The 5,655-nt window shown below is 37.4% G+C and overlaps 1 long non-coding RNA gene across 1 annotated transcript; it reads right to left on the bottom strand.

The window, feature by feature from the left end:
• Positions 1-318: 318 nt before the first annotated feature.
• Positions 319-5,152, bottom strand: LOC108448745. Its single transcript, XR_001864753.1, has 3 exons — positions 5,004-5,152; positions 4,829-4,914; positions 319-2,684 (listed from the first exon to the last, which is right to left on the bottom strand). It is a non-coding gene; the product is annotated as an uncharacterized LOC108448745 (long non-coding RNA).
• Positions 5,153-5,655: the final 503 nt, after the last annotated feature.

Genomic DNA, 5,655 nt, shown 5'->3' with positions numbered 1-5,655 from the left:
AAGTTCCCAAGTCTAGACACTAAAAATCACATATGTTTCCAATTATAAGAAACTATTACTATAAGGCCAACATAAATCTCCTACATCAACAATCAGTTGCCAATTATATCACATTCCACAATATGCCTTCTTACTATAACTAATCTATGGAATGCTTAGCCTAGAAAAATCAATAAAATTAGGAGAAAAGGAGAAGTGAAAATATCAGACCTTGACATCAGGGTGAACGTTTGAACCCAAACGTTAGTTTTGTATGGAAAAAGAGATGCAATGAGTTGGATCAACAGAACTATAAATTTTTCTGTATAAAAAGCTTCATAACAAGATTTTTAAAGAAACTTTTGACAAAAAAATTGGTGGTTTTTTGTCCTGTTATGTTACACATCCACTACACAAGAGGCCAGAATTACAGTAAGGCTTTTTTGAACTATGTAGCAAAATCCAGTGGGATCTGTTCCACCTTCTGTCAACCACTTTTAGATGTTTTTACCATTATTGTAAACAGCAACTACCAAAAATCAGCTGATTTTTAGGAGATTCTAGAAAACAAAGATGATTCAAAATGCCATTAGTGGGAAAACAGCCTTTACCCAAACCAAACTGCATACAGGAAAAATGACATTTTATACATAATATATATATGGGGAGACATATCACACTTCACAGGACTAGTAAAAACACTCATAATTCACCTACAGTATTAAAGCATTTTCCCTTTGTGTTTCCCACTGAGGGGATTGATTCATCTGCTTTCTATAACCAAGCAGTATTACCTTAATGTCTATGGATATCACTATATTAATTTAAGTAGCAGTGAATTCTTTATGAAAAATTATGACGTTTTGCAGTAGAAACAGTGTAATTTCAGTTTTAAATTGTGAATTTGTTCTGAAAATGATAACTTCCTGCAGTTTACTAAGGGGGAAGAACATCCAGAAATAAAAGGATTGAAATCTTGGTTTCCAGGACAGGCGACTTCTGAAGATTACAGCCCCTCTTTCCAGGCAAATCAATCAACCTTTTCAGCTTATTTGTTATCAAATATGTTAATTTGTTGGCAACATCTTATAAAGGAAGCTTTAAATGCAAGCAACAAAAAACTCTGCTCTTTTTCTACTTGTCCTTGTTTTGTTCTGACTAGCATGAAAAGCTGGTCAAGATTTTTCTGTAGTTCATAAATTTTGAAAGGAAAACCTCAGGTCCTGCCCAGATTTTGCCATTACAATATTAATTTCAGCACAAAGTCCAACTTAGATTTGGTCTAAACAGGACCAAGAGCTTCAAGTCCCTCCTTCACTCTATTCAGGTTATTTTGGTCCAGATTTGTGTAATATTTTCTACTGGCATGTTTCTCTTTGCACAAATAACCAATATGCAGTAATGGAAAAATAGGTGCAACTACATAAACCATGGAGGACAATTGTTTGAAATCATTAAATGAGCCTACTCCCATGCTCCTGTAGACCCCTGCTGCTGGAATACCTCAGCATCTACTGCTGTCAGAACTTGCATAAAAGTAAAAGAACAAGGTGAGCAAAACACTACAAAGCTGTCTTCTTAAGTTACCAGAGAAAACTTTAGTATGTGCTTGCATTTATTTAAGTTCAACAAATTCCTGACATTCTGATGACTGTAAAACATTCTAGGGAAAATTATACTTGTCAGATTGCTAAAAGCGTTTCTTTTCCTAAATACCATAAATTTCAATGCAAGTTGGTCAGAATCTTAATTTCAGCAACAGTTGAGAATCAGAAATACTTCTGATAGATGGAAAATATATATAACATTAAGGCTGAAGTTCTTCTCCTTCACACTCATCAGAAGTTGTTCCTTGGAACAGAGGAGTCACCTCAATAACACATTTCACTAGGAATTATCTGGCATGAGACTTATATTTATAACACAAGGAATACTATCTTCCCTTATAGGATTTTCTGCAAGTTAATTTATTGGGCGAAGCAATAGTGCTAAAAAAAGGGAATTTTGACACAGGAGTTTCAAGGTCAGTCTGTTTTTCTCCATATTTGAGGTCTTTAAATCTTCAAAACACGGAGATGTCAGCACATATATTTCATTTGAGAGGTCCATCAGTAGTAAAATATGGAGAGTGGTTGTCACCTTTCACACCTCAGAAGTGACCTACATTCCAAAGAATTCTGAGCAGCTCACGTGTCGGTGAGACTACAATAACAAAGCACTTAGGCACATTGTACAACCATTAACTTAGGAACAGTGCACATTCAATTTTGCCCTCCATTTTTCCTTTTGAAATGGAATTATGCTCTGGGTTAATGTATCTGGTTGTATAAATAGCTCATTCAAGGTTTAGCAAAAAAAAAAACTTAGAAAAGCATAGATGCAAATGAATCGTGTCAAACAAATTAAAGCTTTCCCCCAGACAAAGGGTGGGTTTAAAACCTACAGTTTCTCAGTATTATTGTCAGATTAAATTCAATATCATTACAAACCAAACAATTATCAGAATGCTAATTTCATGGACAATACATTAATTCTTCTCATTTCTTAATTACTCACCTTATAACACCAAGTTATATTACTGTTTACCTTCAAGCAATTCCTGAAAACAACATTGTGGGAGGCAGAGGAACTTTGAGGTGTTTTTAATGACATCTTCAAAGAGTAAAAACTTGGCTCAGTACTAAAAAAGAAAATTCATGCTTAACCTGAAAAAAAAAAAATTGGATTTACATTAATCATTCAAAAGGAAAACACACTTGCTTTTCATGTTTTAAGAACTTCATATGTTGGATAGTTTTGCAGTAATGGCCTCACTTCTGTGAACAACTTAAAACTTTATATACTTGGAGTCACTCCAATTGACCTTTTTCAGCTTTGTGTTCTAAAGGAAATCCCCTAAACATCCAAGGAAGCCCCACTTTTCTGACAAGTAAGTAGTGACTAGTATTTCAGAATTATTTTTTCCATACATATACAGTGCTTAGTACTCATACAAAGTCACTAATTGCTAAACCTCATTGAGTTCCAGTTAAATACAGACTTCCCATCTACCAGGGTTACTTTCGAAAGTATACAGATATCAAAAAATACAGATCAATAACTGGATTTTCAAGAGTACACAATGGTTTAGGCAATATTTCATACATTCTTACAGAAACTAGATACTTTACCTGGTTAGATCATTCTGAAAATCCTAGAAGGTGCCTGCAAGTGGGAATTTTAATCCTGATCTTTCCTATCCATGAGTGCTTGACTTTACATGCATTACTCTTTGAACACCAATACTCATTTTTCAGCATTTAAATTTTTAAGTCTGCAGCAGACGTACCTGCATGTACTGTATTACTGCTCTACTAGCTACATGCAGTGGATTATTTTTTAATAATATGAGGAATTAGGTTATGACATAAAAATAAAGCAGCAAGATCTCAAAAATTTCCATTGATTTGACAGAAAGAACTGCAGTTTGGGAGACTGTGAGAAGGTGGTTGGTTTGATTTTCCAAACCCATAGAAATGCAATATTTTGGAGCAGCATGTGACAACTGCATTGGCAACATTTCCAGAAACCGCAAACGTGCCCATGCCCCACCCACTGTGCCAAACAAGAAACTCAGCACTCCGACACCAGGTGGGGAAAAAGGACATCAAGACAGGGAGAACTGAGGACTGATCCTCTGCCCACTGCAGGCAGTGAGGATTTTATCACTGAATTACACACAGTAGAACCATTAATTGGGTTACCTGCAAGACAGAGCATGAGAGCTGTTAAAAAGAAAGGTGGGATAAAATAAAAAACAGCACTGATGTGTCAGTAACCATAATACAATCAGGGATAATTTGTGACCTAATTGAGAAACAGAGGCAGGGAGATAAATTTCCTCAGTGCTGTATGAAACATTAGACGTGTGCTCTATTAAGGATGATGAGATTTGTGTCTCTAATTTGGCCTGAAGTGCACACAATGTCCTATCCTCAAATATTTCTGCAAGTACATTTTTCAAGTTCTCAGCAGAGGAAGGAGTGCAGATTATGTGGCTTGGGCTGAAACAAGCCATTCATCAATAAATACAGCAGCAGTAATAAGCAATGAAATTAGCTGGGATAAGGCATAACTAGCAAGTGAAAAAAAAAAAAAAAGAGAGAAAAAGGCAGAAAAGGTGATGGTAAGGATACACAGCTAACATGAGACAAAATGAGCCATAAATAGGGAGTGGCACAGGCTGTGAGAAAGGAAAGTGTCACTCAGCAGTAGTGACACACTAACACACATTGCCAGGATGGATGGACTCGGGGATCAGACAAGGCACAAGGAGCAGCTGCACGTGTAGGTCACTGCAAAACACTGATTTGAGAGAGATCAAATGCATTTTACGCCCCAATATCAACAGGGGTGCACAGAGGACTGATTCTTAAAATAGGACTATTGTCTACTAAGAGGAGAAACCCAAATGCTGTAGGAACTTTGACTCTTGTAGTTGCAGATGCTGTTTTAACCTAAGAAATTACACAACATCCTAAATTCTCAATGAGAAAGAAATTACCTTCCAAACTTGTGAGAAATTAAGCTGGGGAAGCAAAGAGATATTTACATTCCTGGTTAGACATAGATCCCTCAGGATGAGAGTGGTAGCAAAACAGGGAGAAGCTCATTTCTCCTAGAGCCAAATCCTGACTGCAGAAAAAACACAACATATTTACTTCAGAGACCTGCCTTCACCAAGCAAGGAAAACAAACAAAATCCTACTTTTTGCAAGAAAGTAAAATTCTAATAAAAAGCATGAAGTTCAACTCCTCCAGTTTTCCAGACCCTCAAGCAAACCTCCACTCCCTGGCTACTAAAACTCACCTGAGGCACTCCTGTAGCTCTTCTGCAATGCTCAGCAAGCCAGTGGAACACTTGATGAAAGACAGGATGTGAGTGTTTGTAGGTCACTGTAAGGAATATTGAAAAAGAAAAGGGAAAATCACAGAAAAATTGGATTTTTGTTAAGTTTAACTTTGATATCAAAACAGAAACTTACATTTTAATCACCAATGAGAAGTACAAATTTGAGAGAACAGCAAGCAAATGGTTTTTACAGCTTAGTGTGCCTTAAAATGCCCTTTTCAATTGTTTTCATTGCAGTGTGGAAAACCCCACAGGCTCCAGTGGCGGACAGGTTCACCTCTCAGGTTTACTATAAACAGGAAAAAAAAAAAAAATCACCGTTGCAAACACCCAATAGTCTGAGAAAGAAGAGAGAGAAAGAACAGGAGCACAAACAGATGAGCCAAGCTGAAAAATCTTCCAGAACAATGCAGCAGGTTTCACCTCTCCACTTCCAGAGAGTGTCTAAGCCATCCTACCACCTTCCAACTCAGGAACCTGCCACTTCCACTAGATCAAACAGACATTGGTGACATGCTTTGCATTGTTCACAAAAGTCAGATTAGAAAGCTCCTGGGAGGAGACATGTACACCATTGGCTGAGAGATCCCTTGGAGACTTGGGTGCTGGCTGGAGGATATCCCTGCACAGAACACCCAGCACTGGCACATGAGCTAAATCAGGTGGAAAGGCAAACGACACGAAGCACCTTAAGGACCCCACTCAGATGTGCTTTGTGAGGAGAAGGCTCAGATGTGAATTCATGCAGCTCTGAGGCAGCACTGCAAGCATCTGTTAGGCACCAC

Source organism: Corvus brachyrhynchos, unplaced genomic scaffold, assembly GCF_000691975.1.
Source record: "Corvus brachyrhynchos isolate BGI_N302 unplaced genomic scaffold, ASM69197v1 scaffold97, whole genome shotgun sequence".
Classification (NCBI taxonomy): domain Eukaryota; kingdom Metazoa; phylum Chordata; class Aves; order Passeriformes; family Corvidae; genus Corvus; species Corvus brachyrhynchos.
This window is presented reverse-complemented; position numbering and strand designations above follow the sequence as displayed.